The following is a 20,017-nucleotide window of genomic DNA, read 5'->3' on the forward strand; positions in this document are numbered from 1 at the left end:
CCAAATAAACTTTTCTTCCTCTACTTTGTCTTTGTCAGGTATTTTGTAACAGTGATGAAAACTGACTAATATACACCTTAGTAGAGTGAGAGAAGTCAGACACAAAAGATTTCATGTTGTGAAATTCCATTTATATGAAATATCCAGAATAGGTAAATCCACAGTTACAGAGAGCATTTTGGTGGTTCCCCAGAGACAGAGAAAGGGAAGGAACAGGTAGCTGCAGCCTAACAGTTTCGGGGTTTTCTTTTGAAGTGATGAAAATGTTTTGAAATTTAGTAGAGGTACTGGTCATACAACATGGTGAATTAACTAAATGCCACCAAACTGTACATTTTAAAACAGTTAATTTTATGTTATGTGGAATTCATCTCAATTTAAAAAGTGATAGGCAGAGATAGACTCTCTACCCCACTGTTCGATGGTCTGTAAGTAAAAGGAAAGAGGTGGTGTAGGTGGAGGATCACCATACTTGCACCACTTGTGCGAGGCACAAGGACAGCATTGCCGACCAATTTGCATTGCAACTATGCACACCACTGTGTTGTCGTTTTTCTCTTTGCTGATCCACTTGGAATGGCAGAGAAGAATGATGGGGAAATCCTCCTCTTCAGAATGCACTTGAGCTGGTTAATAACCAACAACAAATTATCCCTACCCCTGGATTCCTGTTATTAATAAACCTCTTACCAGTTAGGACATTTGTGAAGGCTGTCTTACAGCCCAGAGGGACTGGTTAATCCTCCATGCCAAGTCCCCCTGTTTCCCACTGGTTGTTTCCAGTATCCTGGGAAAGACAAAATTAAACCAGCCCTCTCTGGCTTCTGACCTCTCCTGAGATCAATCACCTTTCCTTGGACTAAACTCACTTCAACTTTCCATAGAGACATTTTAATCCTCTACCCAGCTCCAAAACTTTGTCTGTAAGGTCAATGGTCCTCAGGAACAGCTTTATAAATCTAATCCCAAAGTTTATGACTTAGCAGACCAAGGGGGGATCAATAATTTCAAATTCTAGCAATTTTTCAGGTGCTGCTGGTCTAGGAACGAGAGTTTAAGAACCATGGGTCCTGGTTCCTATGAGAACACGGCTCCCTAATGCACTACTGAAGGTGACCTCAGACAAGCGCAGGGCATGGAGGATGGCCACCTCCCTCAGTATTCACTCCATGCTTCTATGATTGCAGGCTGCACTAGCAACAACCATCAAATGTTGAGCTCTCTGTCAACAAAACCCTGTACTCTAGATCCTCTCCCTGTTCTGCAGAATGGTCAGTAACTCTGATTGGGTGTTAAGGGCCAGGCACTGACCAGCACTGCATTTGAAGTCTTAGTTAACCCTTATGACCAACCTTGAAATGGACAACTATCTTCTTACCGAGAGACTGAGCTCCAGAGGAGGAAAAGCCTGCCCAGTTCACTCACCAAATAAATGAAGGGCTAGTGTTTGAGCTTATGCCACAGAACTCTGCCTTTCAGAATCCTCCTGCCTGACACTGTCTGTCCCTCAGCTGTCCTTCGGGGTCTGAGGCAGATCTGGCTGATTGTGCCTCCTTCATCTTATTTCTCTCTGTTGTCTCCAAAGCCATCTTCCTTGACTTTTGCCAAGGTTTTCTGAGTCTCCCAAATCTCCTTTTCCATTATGGCTTAATTCTGTCCCGTCAATATTTGTTTTCAGTTTATTTCCTTTCTTTCCTTTCCCTGTTTCTCTGCTCTAACCTGCCTGTGAGCTACTTGAATGTAGTTAGGACTTTATCTTGATTAATTCATAGTATCTTTGAGAGAGTCATGCATCACTTATCAATGGGGATACATTCTGAAAAATGTATGATTAGGTGATTTCATCATCACATAAACATCAGACCCTATACTCCCACAGCCTAAGATGGCCACGCAGTCATGGTCTCATGGGACCACCATGGTACATGTGTCCCGTCAGGACTGAAATGTCATTATGCAACACAGGACCATAGGACCAAACAGAGCTTCGTACAGTTTTCTTAGTATTTACTTTAGGTAATTAACCACCATCAACTGGTATGCATATTTTTACCCATTCAAGTAAAAATCAAAACCTTGCTTTCATCTTGGTTGCTTTATTCTTTCAACTTTTAGAATAAAAATGTCCAAATTTTTTATTATAATACATTGAATACTGCATGATATGATGGTATAATTTTTCTTCCTACCATAAAAGATGATTTAAATATCTAATAAGAAAAATAGTCTATATATTTTTTTTCTATTTTTAACCATTTAATTCTTCTTTCTTTTCCTTTTCTGAAGTTTCTGGTCATATGTTTTATTTTTAGCCATTTTCCTTTCTTTAGCAGTAGGTTTCCTAAAATGAATTTCTGAACCAATTCATTTAATTTTTCTTTGTCTGAGAATCCCATTATTTCCTCTACAGTCTCCTGAGAGATAAATTTGTCATTTATGGAATTAGTCTTAATGGTCGTTTTCTTTCAGAATGTCAGGAGTTGTCCATTTCCTCCAGAGTCCCATAGTTTTAGATGAGAAGTCTGCTGTCAAGGGACTACCCCATTTTCCTTGACCTTTCATCTTTCATTTTCAGAATTTGTTTCAGAAATGAGGCTTCTGAGTGCTGATTTCTGTGGAATTATTTTACTTGTGACTTTCACAATTTAAAGTTTATTCCTTTGGCTAAATGTGATAAATTTCTAGTCCTTAGCTTTTCAATTCTTCTACTTTCTCTCCTGAGATTTTAATATCAACATCAACTCATTCATTCATCATTCTTTCATAGCCTGTGGAACTATTTATTTGCTTTTCAGTCTAGGTTATATGGTTAGTTAATATAGTTAAATTATCTTGATCTCCCACCAAGTTCAATGATTCCATTCTCTATCTACGATTCACTATTGAGACCATCTGGTGAGATTTTTATTGCAGTTATATTTTTCAGTTCTATAATTCCCACTTGATTCTTTTTTAAAAAATATTTTCTATAACATTGCAGATATTTTTTCCCATTTGTTTTAATAAAATTTGTAATTGTTTGTGCTTTTTATGACTAAAGTTTTAAAACATTCTCCAGATAATTTAAAAATTTCTATTAGCATCTGTTAGCATCTGTGGATTATCATTTCTCATTCACACTGTGATTTTCCTGGTTCTTGGTATGATAAGTGAATTTTTATTGTATGCAAGTTTTGGATATTGTAATATGAGCATCTAACCCTTTTCAATTTTTGTTTTCATCAAGCTCTCCCTCTCTTGAGGTGTAACAGGCCCTGGTCTTCATTTATGCCAGGCTTCCTGCTGGGGATCTTCTCTTTGCACTATTAGACTTTGAGTTAAATATGTTTTTGAAAAAGTACTTAGCAGCCATGGAGCACTGGTTCCAGATGCATAACAGGAAGCTCAGTTCTCTCCCCAAAGGCCCCTAGACTCAGAGAAGGAGTGGTAGAAGCACATTGAAAACCAGCCCTGCCCCTGAGCATCTCCTTCCTCCTGTGGATGCTGATTAGATGAGGCTCAGCTCCCCAGTGGACTCCCAGGGATGTGTTCTGCAGTTCTGAAAGCCCTGTTTCTCTCTCCTTTCTTAGTCTCAGTGAGGGTGGGAATGAAACTGAGTTCATCTGTGTACCTGTAGACCACAGGAGGGAAAGGACAGCAGCTTTCTCCTCAGTCGCCAGGGCCGCTCTGGGAGGCCTCTGATTGCTGGCCCCATGTCAGTGAGAGGTCTGCTCATCCCCCCAACTGAAACCTTACAGAAAGATGATATGGCCGGGTATGGTGGCATATTCCTGTAATCCCTGTGGCTTCAGAGGCTGAGACAGGAGGATTGTGAGTTCAAAGCCTGTCTCAGAAAAAGCAAGGTGCTAAGCAACTCAGTGAAATCCTGTCTCTAAATATCTAAATGAAATACAAAATAGGGCTGAGGATGTGGCTGAATTCAATCCCTAGTACCAAAAAAAAAAAAAAAAAAAAAAAGATATGGTGTTCCTATTGGTATTTGGCTGGCACAAGGTAGACAGTGCTTTAAAAAAAAAAAAAAAAAAAAAAAAAGGTTTTCTGTTCATAGACCCCTTTATTACTGGTCCTGCAAGAATAAGTGGACTTTTCTGGGATCTGTACCTGATTGTCCTTGTTGGCCATCCTAAGATTGGTGGAAAGTGATAAGGAGAGCCAGAGAACTCACTGCCAGGTCATTTTTCATGTCCTCAGGTTCCCAGATGTCCTGCCTCCTCCTTCCTCCTTGCCGAGTCTTTCTGTATTTCTTACTGTGTACTTTAGATATTTCAGTTTTAAGACGGAGAAACTGGGAGGAATGGGGTTATTCCATCTTTGCTGGAACTTGGAGGAACGGGGGCTCAATATACTTTTGAAATGAAATCAGGCCTCGATATTTCTGTCACACTATTGCAGAAGATGAGCAAGTTTTAATAAGCAAACTTCAGCATCTAAAAGGGAGCAAAGTCTTTTAATAAAATGGTTTATGGAAAAAACATGGGTTATTGTAAATGACTCATAAAGGGCCACGAAATACACTTGCTTTGAAAGCGATGATGAGATCCCTTCAGAGCTGACAAGCCCCATATCTGTGCTTGGTTGTTTTTGTTCAGTTAGTGGAAATCCTGTCTTTGAGCCAAACCTTTAACTATGTCTCCCTTTGTGGCTGAGTAGCTGTCAAACGGAGAAGATGCAAGAGAGTCTGATAAGGGGAAAGGAAAACAAAAAACAACCCAAGATTAAAACCTTTCAGGGCAGGAAGAGCGTTCTCTTCCCTTGGGAGAATTCCTAATACTTCTAAGGAACTAAGACAGGTAGGAAAACTGCCAATTTCTGAACCCTCAGAGTCCACTAGGCTAAAAATAACTGCTGAAAGAGAGCTCTTCTGCCTTGTCCAGGAACTGGAGGACATACTGCCCAGAGTCCTGCCGTGGTCCTGGGATGAAGGTGCTGCCAGGCTAATGCTGGATTAATTTAAGACAGTGGAGGGCCTTGTGCTCATGTACCAAGAGCAGAAACTTCCATAAGTTAGTCTGGAATAGGAAAAGACAGACTACAGAAGTCAGAGGTACAGCAAAACACACCTCCTTTCCACCTGTGGTAGAACTCTCTGTGGTGGCAATGAGCTCTGTGGAGCAGCTCGCAGAAGAAAAGCTGCTTAGACAGACACAGGCTACCCCGGCCACCACGTCAGCACACTTCAGGTAGATTTAGGAGTCGAACCACTGGCTGCATGAGTCAGGAATACATGCTACAGGTGTGGGAGAATGTGCACAGTGAGGTGGACCTTTCCCCTGTCCCTGGCCCAACCTGGAATACGCTATTTCTATGAATATGTGAGGATATCTGTGCACATGCACATATTAAATATGCACTGTTTTTCTATATTCAGTAGACATTGATTACATAATACTGACATATTAATTCTTACATATAACTACATATTAATTACATAATACAATAATTGCATATGGCATCTAAGTAGGGAACACTGACAGAAAGCTTATTTTTGACAGAGCTGGGACTTCTCCCAAAACTCTGATGCTGAGCCCATTTAATACACTTGGTCATAAGAAAGAGGAAGGGAGCCGAGGCCAGGCCAGCAAAGGGAACATCTGAACAGCGGGAATACCCAGGTCCCTGCCATTCTGTGCAGTTAGTGAAGGAAACCGCTATGGCTTCAGGCTGGGGTGTACTCAGCAGAAGAGCTTGCTTAGCACATGCAGGGCGTGGGTTCGATCCCAGTACAAAAAAGAAAGAAAAAGAAAAGAAAGAAAAGAAATCTCTCTGGCATGTGATTTATTTTTGCATCCTCCAGTGAGGGTGAACATCTCTTAAAATAATACATAAAAAGACATGTAAGTTATTTTAAAAGGAAATCGCTCCAGAAGCTTCCACAACCCCCTTTGGTGGTGGTGGTGTTCCAATTGGGAGCCATTACCACTCAAAGACGCTTCTTCGGAAACCTGTCACCAGGTTTAAAACCTCGCCTAGTTGTGCCGCATCACCGCCTGCTGTCCATGCGTGGACGTGACCTTGGTGAGCCTCACCTGGGGCAAGGCCGCCTCCAACTCTGGCGCAGGCCTCCGTGCCCACCGCTGCTCTGTGCACCTCGTCGCTCAGGGTGACAGCCGTGACATTCTCAACATTGTGAATCGCATGCCTCACTGCAGGCTGGGGAGCCGGCCGTGCCTCGGGTCTGGTCAGAGCTGGCCCGTGCGCCCTGGGTGCTGCAGCCTGTGAAGTGTGTGCGTTCTGCCCTTTCCCTCGGCTAGCGCTTTTGGGGGTGGGGGGGGGACTTACACAATCTTCCACTTGACTGCGGGAGCCAGCAAAGCGGGACTCCTGTCTCTCCGCGACAGCCTCTGCAGCTGGACGTTCCCAGACTCCGCTGACACACTGCTGCATTTGCAGCAAGGTCTGCTCAAGGTAGACAGATTAACAGGATCCATCAGCGCATTTATGGAGATTCAAGAATGCATCGTTTATTTTCAAAACTCGCATAAATCTAAATCGTTTGTGAAATTCTAAAATAAGCTTAGTTGTGGAAACACAGGCGGATTCTCTAGTTTTCATATTACTCTGTACTCAGGAAAACCAAGGGTCTTAACTAAAATCCATAGGCAGCTGCATGGTGGTAATGTCCCCAGGTCGCCGCAAGAGGGCGCCAAGGACTTTCACATGGGCTATTCTTAATCATTCAGGGAAACACAGGAAACTCCGTAAACAGAGGTTCTAATATCTTTGATTTCTGGATCTCATCCAGCAAATTAAAATTCTAGAGTGGGCCGGTAAGGGTGGTTCATGTCTGTATTCCCAGCGACTCAGGAGGCTGAGGCAGAGAGAGTGTAGCTCAGTGGTAAAGCACCCCTGGGTTCCAACCCCAGTTCTGCAGTCCGGCTCTCTGCCGCAGTCCGGGTGCAGCAAAATAACAGGGGTGTGATGAACAACTTGTGTAGATTGATAGGCAGGAGTAGGAGCCCTTTATTGTAGGACAGGAGCAGTATATATACATTCCAAACAGTTTATCTTAATTAGCATAAACTAGATACAGCAGTCAACCAATAAGGAATCTCCACACTTAATGGCTCGCTGGCATTACTTCACAAACCACTCCCTCTGGCATTTTGCCAGGCGCCATCCAGACTTGTTTATAGACTCTAACATTTCTCTGGCAAAATGCTAGGCGTCATCCTGACTTGTTTACAGACTCTAACACCCCAGTACCAGAATAAAGAAAGAAATTAATTTAAAAAAATTCTAAATTGGTGTATTGATTTTTTATAAAAATATGATTTAAAAAGCTCATGTGTGAGACAATGCAAGAAAGTTCAAAGGTGCAATGATTAGGTGCTGAGAACCTTAACCTAATCCATGTGTTAATCTGCTGGTAGGGATCTGAAGGTGGTAACTAGAGGCAGGTAGGGTGTGGCTGGAGTAGGTATTTCACTGGGCTGTGCCTTTGGGGGCAGGAATTTCCTCTCTGGGGTTTGGAGCTGGCTCTCAGCTTCCTGGTTTCCTCTGTCTCACACTGTGCCCCACACTCTGCCTCACCTCAGGCTCAGAGCAATGGAGTCACCACCTAGGGACTCAGACCTCTGAAACTGTGAGCTCCCAATAAACTTTTCCTCCTATAATTGTTCTTTACAGTCCTTTTGGTCACCCCATAAAAATACTGACTGAAACACTCCTTCCTCTCCCTTCAGAAGCAAGAGATTGGGATAAGGATTGAGACAGAAGGAAAAACCCTCATGTGCTTACACATGCATACCCAGGCATACTCGGTACCCATGCCTGCGCCCCTCAAAGTATCAATCAGACTTAAAGTAATATGCAGCATTAATTGCCAAATACTTCTTGACATCCCACTTCCAAATCAGATTTATAATTCATGTTAACTTTTAGTTTGTTGACATATTAACTTCTTGGTGTTAAAGCTGAGACAGGAGGATCATGAGTTCAAATCCAGCCTCCGCAATGGTGAGGTGCTAAGCAACTCAGTGAGACCCTGACTCTATATAAAATATAAAATAAGGCTGGGGATGAGGCTTAGTGGTGGAGTGCCCCTGAGTTCAATCCTCTGTAGCCAAAAAGAAAAAAAAATATTCTATTTGCAATCAACTTGCCCCTTTGGGTATAGGCCAATGGGAGGAGAGCACTGAGAAGAGAGGACTCGCTGTTTGTTCTTGGTGCCTTCTTAAGCAAACCTACACTCAGGACTGGACAGAGGAGCAACACTCAGGGTGTGTGCAGGCCTGAGGGGGAAAGCCGTGTCCCTAGCTCTGGGACCTCTATTCCTGAGTGTATTTATGTAGTGAGCATGTTCTTGTGGTTATGAGCTTCTTTCACGCTTCTCAGAAGAATTTAAGGCAATAATTATTTCAGAAGTTAATTGGAGCTAATGGAGTTGGTCTCTTAATGCTTTGTCATTTAACCCAGAATGCCTGTTTCCTCTACTTATTTTGCCTCTTTGACATGCTCGTATCAGGCCATGATTTAGTGCTGGAACTGGCCAGCAGCATTCTCTCCAGATTTTAGACTTTCTGCTTCCTGCAGCTAACTGTGTGCTCATCAAGATATGCTTCTGTTTCTTTGAAATACCATTTGTAGGGGCTGAGCTTAGTATTTTCACCATGTGATATAATAAAGTATCATCTAATAAGATCAACTCAAAGACAAATCCAGAGGGTTTTTTAACCTAAAAATATGAAATAAATCTAAAAACCATTATAAGAGTAAGTGAAAAGAAATTCACTATTTACATAGACATTTAAATATCAAAGAAAATATGGAAAAATTCAAGAGAGAATCTGAAATCAAATTACTTTCCAAGTCTGTAGACTCCTTTTCTACAATTAAAAAAAAAGATGATACTGAATTGTAATTTTCTTAAGATAAACTGGATCAAACTTCAGTAATGGGTCTGAAACTCAAAGCAAGACTCCGGCCTGTATTGAAAGATTGACAAATGGATGTACTTGTGTGTTTCATGCTTAAATAGAATGTTTGCAATGTCTCAGTATCACATTTCGCTTTGACTCATGGATGTAAACTGCATTTTTTATTCACTGATCAACCGTTAATTTCTTTTGGACTGGAAGAACTGCAGAGCGTCAAATTCGCTTCCTTCAACTTTTCTAAGAGGCAGGGCCAAGGAGCAAGGCAGACACATGCGTGAAAGAAATTGTGGATCCCTTTGGGGCAACCGGGACAACAGGCCCTGACTCAGGCTAAGGAGCAAGCTTGTTGGAAAAGAGAACCAGTCCTCAGTCACAGCCTAAGCCTCGCCCGTCCTGGGGACATGGGCTGAGAAAGGATGGGAATCCTGGCTGGGGTTTGGGCAAGGAAGGTTGCTTCCTGTGTGTCCCAGGGCCCCAAGGCTGTGCTCCTGAGAGGAGTGGGCAAACATAGACTTCTGCCATCCTGGGAGTTGAAATAGCTGTCCCCAGATGCACAGGGAACCCTTGAGCCCACACCATCCCTGCTGACCTGCTGGTCAAAGGCACCAGCCAAGACCCTGGTCACTGCTAAGATGAGACTGGTAGATGTGACAAGGTCAGTAGCTCAGCTACCACCTCCCCCGTTTATATCTCCCAGTCCTTGGGGGAGTCGGTATATTTCCCTGGATGTGCAGATTGATTTTGTGGGTCAACAGGGTTGACTAGAGAGTATCCAGATGTTTGATCTATTGTGACTCTGTGGCTCTAAATGTGTTTATGAAGGAGATTTACGTTTCTACCAAATAGCAGTTTGCTCTCCCTAATGTGGTTGGGCCTCATTGAGTCAGTTGAAGGCCAGAAGAGAATAAAAGCCAGTTCTTCCCAGTATTAGGGGATTTCTTCTGCCCATTGGCTTTCTTTCTTTTCTTGCCTTCTGTCTTGGACAGATGTGATACTTAGGCATTGCAAACGTCCTATTTAAGCATGAAACACACAAGTAAATTCATTCGTCAATCTTTCATTACAGGATAGAGTCTTGCTTTTAGTTTCAGACCCATAACTGAAGTTCGATCCAGTTTATCTTAAGAAAATTACAATCCTGTGTCATCTGAGACATTGGCTCCCTGGACTCAGGCTTGCTTCTGCAGATTTCTTAAGTAAATTTCTCTCTCTCTCTATCTCTCTTTCTCTCTCTACCCACACAAACACAAACACACACACACACACACACACACACACATACACACACACGCACACACATATTGGTTTTTCTCTAGAAAATCATGTCTTGTACCTTGGACAAGACGCAGAGTGCCACTACTCTTTGGCCATTAGTTTTCTCCTTTCTCCTGTTTCCTTCCCCTGCTGTGTTTAGATTTGTGAGCTACCAAGAAAGCAGTGTATACACCATCCTCTTGTCCAGAACTGACACCTGAGCCCGGCGTCTCCAGGATAGTAAGGTGTCACTACCAGCCGTACAGACGTGCTGAACTGGCAAAAGCTACATTATTTTGTGTTTTATCAACACAGTGATTTTATTTTGTATTGTTCTGTACAATACAATAGCACAAATAATGTCCCCTTAAAAGCAACAAGACATGGTCCCAGCTCTTCTTTAGAACAGATTTTACTTTTCAGAAAGCAGCTCCTTATGAGTAGGCCGGATTTCAGGAAAGCGTCCAGGCAAGAGACAGGTTGGTGTGTTTAAGGAACAGCTAAAGAACTTGAGAGAGAAAGAAGAAAGTGGGATCTGCTAAGGGAAGGGAAAACTTCTGAAAATTAAAAAGAAATGGGGATTTAGGAGGATCAGCGAGTGATATAAAGAATCCTTCTGTGTCTCTGAGAAAACATTAGGATCATGGTGGCTGTGTCTGGGCCCCAACTCATTTTTTCCTAAATGTCATTGCAGATCCACAGATAACTGTTGAAAGAAGTCAGACTCATAGGGCTAAAATCAGAGAATCATGAAGACATAGCAGTAAAGCAAGATTTGTTCTAGGAGTTAGGGCCTTTTCCTGCTGTCTTAAAAGATAATGATGCTAAATAAAAATTAAATACTTGGGAATCAACCTAACAAAAGAGGTGAAAGACCTCTACAACAAAACCTACAGGCTAAAGAAAGAAATTAAAGAAAACCTCAGAAGACGGAAAGATCGCCCTTGTACTTACACAGGCAGAATTAATATTGTCAAAATGACCATACTACCAAAAGCACTATACAGATTTAATGCAATTACAATCAAAATACCAATGACATTCCTCATAGAAAGAGAAAATGAAGACATGAAATTCATCTAGAAAAATAAAAGATCCAGAATAGGTAAGCAATCCTTAGCAAAATGAGTGAAGCAGGTGGCATCACTATACCTTAAACTATACTACAGACCTTAACCTATACTACAGAGCAATAGTTAAAAACAAAACAAAAAACAAACAAAAAACTAACATGGTATTGGCACCAAAATATACTGGTAGACCAATGGTATAGGATAGAGGACACAGAGGCTAACCCACATAATTATAGTTATCTTATCTTAGACAAAAGCGCCAAAAACATACATTGGAGAAAAGATAGCCTCTTTAAAAAATGGTGCAGGGAAAACTGGAAATTCATATGCAACAAAATGAAATTAAACCCCTCTCTCACCATGCACAAAACTCAACTCAAAGTGGATCAAGGACCCAGGTATTAAACCAGACACCCTGTACCTAATAAAAGAAAAAGGCCAAAATCTCCATCATACCGGTTTAGGCCCTGAGTTCCTTAATAAGGCTCATGCAGTGCAAGACATGAAATAAAAAATCAATAAATGGGATGTATTCAAACTAAAAATCTTCTCATCAAAAGAAACAATGAGTGAGGTAAATAGCCTACAGAATGGGACCAAATTTTTACCACTTGCACATCAGATAGAACACTAATCTCTAGGGGATATAAAGAATTCAAAAAGCTAAACACCAAAAAAACAAATAATCCAATTAATAAATGGGCCAAGGAACTGAATAAACACTTCTCAGAAGATAATATACAACCAATCAACAAATAAATGAAAAAAATATATTTGATATATTAGAGAATCTAGAGAAATGCAAATCAACACTACTCTAAGATTTCATCTCACTCCAGTCAGAATGGCAGCTATTAAGAATACAAACAAAAAGTGTTGGTGGGGATGTGGGGGAAAAGGCACACTTATACATTGCTGGTGGGTCTGCAAATTGGTGCAGCATGGAGATTCCTTGGAAAACTGGGAATGGAACCACCATTTGACCCATCTATCCCACTCCTCAGTCTATACCCAAAAGGACTTAAAAACAGCATACTACAGGGACACAGCCACACCAATGTTTATTACAGCACAATTCACAATAGGTAAACTGTGGAGCCAACCTAGATGTCCTTCAGTAGATGAATGAATAAAGAAAATGTGGCATATATACACAATCGAATATTACTCAGCAGTAAAAGAGAATAAAACCATGGCATTTGCAGATAAATGGATGGAGCTGAAGAATATAAGGCTTAGTGAAGATAGGCAATCCCCCAAAACCAAAGGCTGAATGTTTTCTCTGATGTCAGGAGGCTGACTCATAGTGGGGTTGGGAGGGCGAGCATGGAGGATTAGACCAACTCTAGATAGGGCAGAGGGGAGGAAGGGAAGGGAGGGGACGGCGGGGGGGGGGGGGTTAAAAACATGGTGGAATGAGATGGACATCATCACCCTGAGTACATGCATGAAGACACAAATGGTGTGAATATACTTTATATACAACCAGAGATATGAAAAACTGTGCTCTATATGTGCAATATGAATTGAAATGTATTCTGTTGTTATAGATAACAAATTAGAATTTAAAAAATAAAAAAAAAAAAAAGATAAAGATGCTACCCCAAGGCCAGACTCACCTCTCCATGAAGCCAACCCAGTTATCTACCTCCTACTGCACAGAACGTTCTATCCTATTGATACCCCTGATTATTGGTGCCGCGTCCTGCCTCCTCACTTGGTGAGGTATGACATTAGAGAAGCACGCGGAGGCAAGCATATAAAGCAGGGTTTATTTTAAAAGGGGTGACAGAGACTTCTCCCGGGAGGGAGAAGGGGCCATGGCTGGTTTCCTGGTATCCCCAGAAGTGAGGGTATTTTCTATATGTCCTTGGCTTCCTTTGTTCTCCTGCTCTCTTCCCCTCACCTCTCTCCTTCCTGCATTTGTGACTAGGCCCAGGAGGTGCTCAGTGGGGTGGCCAAAGGGTAAGAAGCAGATGGGAAGGGCCTGATGGAGCAGCCCAGGTCACACTCTCCGTAGGGAGGGACAATTCCTGGTTCAAGTTACCTTCCCCACATCTTTGTTCTTATCTTCACATTGGAAGCATTATCCTTGAAATAGTACTACCAAACCCAGGTGAATAGTTTTGGTTCTTTAATCTTAAAAATTTCAAGTGGTGAGCTTCCAAGAATTTATCTTTATTTTCAAGCTATCTTTTGAGAGCTGGCCTCTGGCAATTCAGAGATGAAAATAAAAGTGGCAGCTGTAATCTTGGTGTCCACATTGCATGTGAATTTGTTTTGTCCTGAGAATTTCTCAATGGTCTGAGAAAGAACCACGCAAATAATCTCCAAAAACCTCCATTCTTTTTTGAAGTGTGGGATTTCAAAATTATTTTTCCAAGGTTAGGGAGATTGTATAGAAGAAGGGAATAATCTACAAATAATCAACAACAACCAATGAGTGTTTTCTGGATTTAACATAAAAACATTTATTCAAAGTTAATTCAGACTGATGATGCCTGAGGGTAGGCGGGTTAGATATCATCAGGCAGAGGCTGCCCGAGACAATTCCGATTTGATCTGGGCTTTGTAACCAGGTTTTGTCACAGATACAAGGATCCTTGCAAATGTACACAAGCACGGGGAGGGATTAGTTTCAAAAGTGCACATTATGTTTTAATGTCTGCTCTGATTTTCAAAAGATGAAATCATCTTCCTCGTAAATCTCTTTCTACTGGGTTGCAGATGATGTTTAGTTTGACTTTTCTGAGCATTCACAGTCTGTTGCAATTGTCTCAGCCGTTTCTTATTTAGGTTCAATTAAGTGAAAGTATCAACTTCCTTTCGTGGTTTCCCTCACCTCTCAGATGCTCTTTCCTTTCCCCTTCCTGAGGGGCATGTATGGGCAAGGTTCATGGAGACCTCCCAGCACCTGCAGAATTGCATCCTGTTTGCTCGACTCTGGGTGGACTTCGCGGTCACCATCACGAGACTCCATTGGATCCTCCTCCCTCCAGACCTAGAGCTTTGGGCTCTACTCGCTGCTCAGCTCTGGGGAATTTCCACATGCACCTGTCTGACCCCAAGTGAGTGACGTTGATTCCCTCTCACCTGGGCCCAGTTGAGTGCTGGTCCTCACAGGTTGGGCCTCATAGTTGGAGGCCTGTGTGGGAGCCGAGAGGCCCAGCTGCTGCGCCATCTGTTTGCTTAGCATCTACATCCCCTCCATAGACTCAGAGCCCCTGAATCACCTCCATGGTCTTCTGGGGATTCAGTCTCCAGGCTGCCAACTATGTCCAACCAAGAGTAGCCACTTTATGTTGGCTTGAGACAGGTAAGTGGTGTCTTCTCAGGGGACCAGTCAGGAAGAGGGCACGGTCCTGCTGTGTAAAGCAGGGCTCCATGTGGAAGTCAACTATTCCTTCTATTATCTGCCACGGTGGTGGTTCCCACCCTGGTCCTTGAGGGTCCAACAAGGACACGCCTCTCTCTGGCGCCTGGCTCCTTTCATCTCAGCACTTGGGTCTCTCCCCTCAGTTCTGGAAGGACTTTGCTTCCTTCTGGTGGGGCAGGAAGCCACAGCTGGGCTCTACAGGGGTCACCTGCAAGGGTCTTACTTGTAGTCTCGCTCTGCGTGATCCTCCATCGCTGCTGTACATAACTGCCCCCGCCCCTCCCAGCAGACACACAGGTTGGAAAGGCTGTCCCCCTGCTATGGATTTCTGAATACGACTTTGAAAGCCAAAGACGGGGCAGCAATCGGCTTTTTACACTAAGGTGGTATCCGCCCTCCCTTTGAGACAGGAACGGGTGATCCTGGGTCCCGGAAAAGTGTCCAAAAAACAACATTTGACAAATAAAGAAACTGGAAACAGCCGAGCATATCCTCTCCACTGCACAGGCGTCACGGACTAGAAAGGAATCTCCATATTGACAAACTCTGTGAAAAAGAGGAGGGGGAATCAATGGGGTTTTCATCTTCATAATCCTGTGACTTAGAAGAATGAGTGAAATGGTGACAGCTTGGGACGTGGATGCAAGTCCCCCTGACGTGGGGAAATGGCTTGACTTGCTGGCTGGTTTTCACTCTCCACCTCAAGGGCTTCGGGTGTGGATGACTGAAGACCGACTGAAGCAGTAGACTGAGGCCAACAAGCCCTGAAACTCAGGTGCCTCCAGGGACCCAGTCAAGGAGTGGCCGCAGGAAGGAGGTGCGTCCCTGCTGAGCGGGGCTGAAGGGCCAGGAGGAGGCTGAGGCTGCAGCGGAGTTGGCACTGGGGCCACAGCAGGGCCAAGGCTCTGAGCAGCTTCCATGCACCATGTGATGAGGCCCAAGCCCTTTCTGTATTCTCTGCCAGAGAAGCATGGCGTGATGTTGCCTTCTTCAACGTGCCATTGGGGATTTGCCCGCGAGTCCTTGATCGTCCTCCCAGAAGGGAGCTGCACATTTTGGCTCCTTTGTTTCCTGAGCTGATGCGGAGATGTTGGGTTTCCTGCCCAGGAAGGCCACTGCCCTCTTGCTTCATCAAGGCCTTTATCTTCCTTTAATGAGACCTGGAATGCTGAAGCCAGGTGGACCCTCCCGGGGTGTCACCCACAGAGAAGGGGAGAGGAGCAAGCAGATCACTTGAGCCCATCGTGGTTGGTAACAGCCGTGCATTCACACTTTATGCCTCCATGTTATGGGGGCTGTGACTCCATAACTCTTAGCTTAGTAACCCTGACTTGGCAGGCAGTGTGCATGTCATATAGTTGGGGGCAGAGGCTGCCACAGTACAGGCACTGACATGGAGGATCTCTGGTGGTGACAGTAGTGGACGTAGTGTTGTAAATAATAAAAATGTCACTATGGGCTTTTATTAGAAACCTAAAGTAAACAACTCACCAAAGTAACTCTTTCTAGTAGGATTTAAGCCAAATCTCAGAGGGAGAGATTAAGCAGTCCCACCGCATTCAGTAATTCAAACAGCGTGATTTCATCTCATGAAGACACGTGCTGTGGATGCCTTCCTCTGCTGCACACAAGCGATTCTAACCTCTGATGATGCGGTGTTACCATAATGGACACATTAGCAGTGTCCCATGGGGAAGGGTTTCCTGATTGGGGTGTAAGTTGTCTGTGCATCCTAGGAAGAAGCAACACAGAGAGGAATCAATGACCAGGTATTTCCAAATCGATGGATTTCTGACTCCCATTGGCCCTCCTGCTCTGCAGAATCTGTGTCAGTCTGCTGATCTGCGTACCTTCAGCCTGACGTGGGTGCTCATGGATTGGCGGACATCAAGTGTATGTTGCCTGAGGAAATGACCGACCAGATGGAATGTGTATGTCACATCAAAGCCAGCAGGGTTCCGGGACACAAGACACCTGTAATTTAGAGTCTGCTGCAGGGTACTGCAGAGTGGCAGAGGAGGTGTTTGTACCCAGCTGATCTGCATGTGTCCCTTAAGTGTTTCCTGAGGAATGTTGATACCCGATTACTCCAGAATCTGAGGCCTAGAAGTGGAAAACTTTTAGTTGTTTCTCTAAAGTGAAAAGCCACTTGAACAGCAGAATCAATTCTGATGTAATTGCTCTTCCTCAGGGTATCCCTTTAAAGTTTATCTACTGTTAAAAAAAAAAAAAAGCCATCCTTGAACTTCACATGGGCCATGTGAACTGAAGAGCAGAATCAAAGGAATCCTGTTTTCTCTAAGCATCTGCAGGCTCTCTCTCTGGGAAAGTAGAGTGACAAGTAACAGCCCCAAGTTGTCTTCAGTCCCTGTTTGCCGTGCTTTCAGTGTGACCCTGTGGCGCTCGCCTGTTGCATCCCAAGCTGGAGTAGAAAGAACGAAGTGGGACACGGGAGGGGAAGGGGCAGGTAAAGCTCCACCTGTGTCTTTAATTCCAAGTGAAATGAAGCTTTCACTTACTGAAGTCTCCCATGACTTTAAAGGCAAATCAATACTGTGCATGATTACAGGATTAAACTGCTATGTGATCACCAAAATCCATCCTCATTTCTCAAAAATTCATAGCGTGCCAAGGCTGATCCTAGGCCAGAATCTAATGCAGACTTGATAAATGCATAGATAAAAGAGGATCCTCCATCTCTTTGATAGTTCTTGGCTCTCTCTCCACCCCTGCAGAGATCACCCTATTCTAACCCCATTTTCCCAACCCCCTCACACAATTGAAAAAGGTAGTGAGGAGGAAGATGAAGAGGGAGGGGAGGAAACACCAGGTAATTATCAACATCTTTAGTCTGCCACAGGCCTCTAAATCCATTTTTCCTCCCCTTCCAGCAGGGTCACTTCATGTGAAACAGGAACAGGACAGGACAGAAGAGCAGAGGGACACGGATCTAATGGAAGGAGAGGGTGAGTTGCGTCCTTTTCACAGCCTGGCATCTCTCTCTTCCCAGAGACCCTTTTCCAAGGACCCTCCCAGAGATGAAATGCCCAGCCTTCCTCCTGAGCCCTCTGTCCTCTCTCCCGCTCCTCATCCCTCAGTCCCCTGCTAGACCAGCAGAGCTACTGTGAGTTGTCTACCGAGGCTCAGAGAGGAAGAATCTCCTGGCTGACCACAGCACCATGAGCTTGTGCAGCCCAGCAGGAAGAGGCTGCAACATGACAGTGCATGGGTCATGCTCTGAAGCCTCCAAGAGGCTTAACTTGTCAGAGGTCTGTCTTCTTTCTATTAGGCAAGGAGATCCACATTGGAGGGTGATTTTTGGCCAACATCTCTGGAACACATGGATAATAACAAATTACTGTTTTATTAACTGAACGTGAGTGTAGTCACTCTTATACGGTCCAGTTTCTAGTGTGGGCATGTCCAGTGCACTCTTTTCTTCAAGAGAAGGGAAATCAGAAGTAGAGATTTCCTTGGTTGGCGTGAATGGGGAACAACGGAGATAACTTAGCTGGGTATATGACAATGATAGGCGCTGACTGCTGGGAGCAGCTAGTTCCATAATAGAAAAGTCCATGCCGATAGAACCAAAATGTCTGCGTTTTGAGAATAATGATACTGAGTTTATTGTACCTCAGGCATTTGCTAGACACTGACCCTTAGTAAGGAATCTTAGTAAAATGACAGAGTTGGCCCTCATTAAGCATAGACTGTGGAAGAAACAGATTGAAAACAAAACACTTTTAGGTGGGGTAACAGAGCATGGTGATTGTGTATGCTACTATCTGCCCACTGTCTTTCTCATTCCTACTTCTGGGAATAAAGATAAAATGATTTGAAATCTGACAGCCATCTTATGCTGTAAGGTGATATGAATGATGGAAATAGATGTTGGGATGGGGAATGGCACAATCCCAGCTGGTCCTAAAGGACACAGGGGAACCTCCGCACAGGTGGCCACGGATGACCAACTTCTATATGATTTTATATGGGGCCACTTTATTCTAGATTATTTTCCTAATAAATGCAACAGGAATTAACCCTGGTAGGATCTGCCTCTCTCTCCAATTTTCTGCGTAGTGAGTGTGAAAGGCTCATTCAAGCAGCTCTTTATAAATCCATCCTATGCAGGTCCACAGCGTGTTCCCGATTTCCCTGAAGTCTCTCAAAGTTCGTCCTCTCACTCAGCCAGTTCCATGAAAAGCACCCATAGAGCCCAGTGAGAGAACAGTCCATACCCTGCCTAGGGTTCACACACTGTCTGTGGGAACTGGCTCTAACAGAAGAGGAGGAGAAGAAGGAGGGAAAAACATACACAATTTACTGTAGCTGAATCGAGTGCCTTTTATGTGCAAGGTGGTGTGTTAAAATTTCATCTCTAGGTAAAGAAACCGCTAGCAATCAAGAAGTTTACAAAGCAAAGCAAGTCAACCAACAAAATACGCAGTGAGGAGTGTTCCCGACTTTTTGATCCTTCTGCTCTGGTTCTGCTTTTCATTAGGTTGGTCCAATCCTGTCTGTACCTCAGGAGCTGCTCCTTATCTAGTTCCCAGACCTTAGGGCCAGGTCACTCTGCAATACCTAAGTGTCGAGAACTTAGGACCCTACTCATTCCTGTTCCTCAACAGGAAATGGCAGAATCAAGGGAAAAGCAGATCATTCTGACTACCATATGTGTTAACTTTTGGGAAACGTCTATTTTTATCCTGTTACATTATGAAAACTATGTTGGTGAAACGAACCCAGCTGGTGAATGAAAGAATGAAAGAAAAAATAAAACCATGTTTCGGATAGGAAACTGGAATCCATCTTTGATGGCAAATGCCCCGGGGGGCTTAAGTGGTTGCTTTGCCAAACAGCTGGGAAACGGGGAAGGTGCCCTCTGGTGGAGAAGAGGCTAGGTTTTCACTCTTTACACTGCCAACCCAAAGTGGGTTTTGAAAATGCATCCCTTTGAAGTTCTGCAAAACAGACAAAAAAAGTGGAAACCAAATGTCCATCAACTGATGAATTAGTGAACCAAATGTGTTGTCTCGACATGGGTCTATCATTCGTAATACATGGAATGAGCAGGGATTCATGTTGCAGCATGGATGAATTGTGAACCGGGTGCTGAATGAGGGAAGCCAGATGAAAGGGTCCAGGCAGCGTCTGCGCTCATTTCTCTTAGGTGGACTAGAGACAAGGAGGACTAGATGTGAGGTTGTGTGGGGCTGGGCATCTGGAAGGCGATAGAGACACATGTAAAATGGACAACGTTTCGTTTTAGGGTGGTGAAAATATTCTAAACTTGGATTGTAGTGATGGTTGCTTGATTCTGAGAATACCAAAAAGCATGATACTTTACATTTTTAAAATGATTTTAAGTGCATCTTATAGTATGTAAATCTTTTACAATAAAGCCCTTAAAACTGGGGAAAATAGAAGTTATTTTAGAG

The sequence above is a fragment of the Callospermophilus lateralis genome, chromosome 17 (genome assembly GCF_048772815.1).
Source record: "Callospermophilus lateralis isolate mCalLat2 chromosome 17, mCalLat2.hap1, whole genome shotgun sequence".
Taxonomy (NCBI): Eukaryota; Metazoa; Chordata; class Mammalia; order Rodentia; family Sciuridae; genus Callospermophilus; species Callospermophilus lateralis.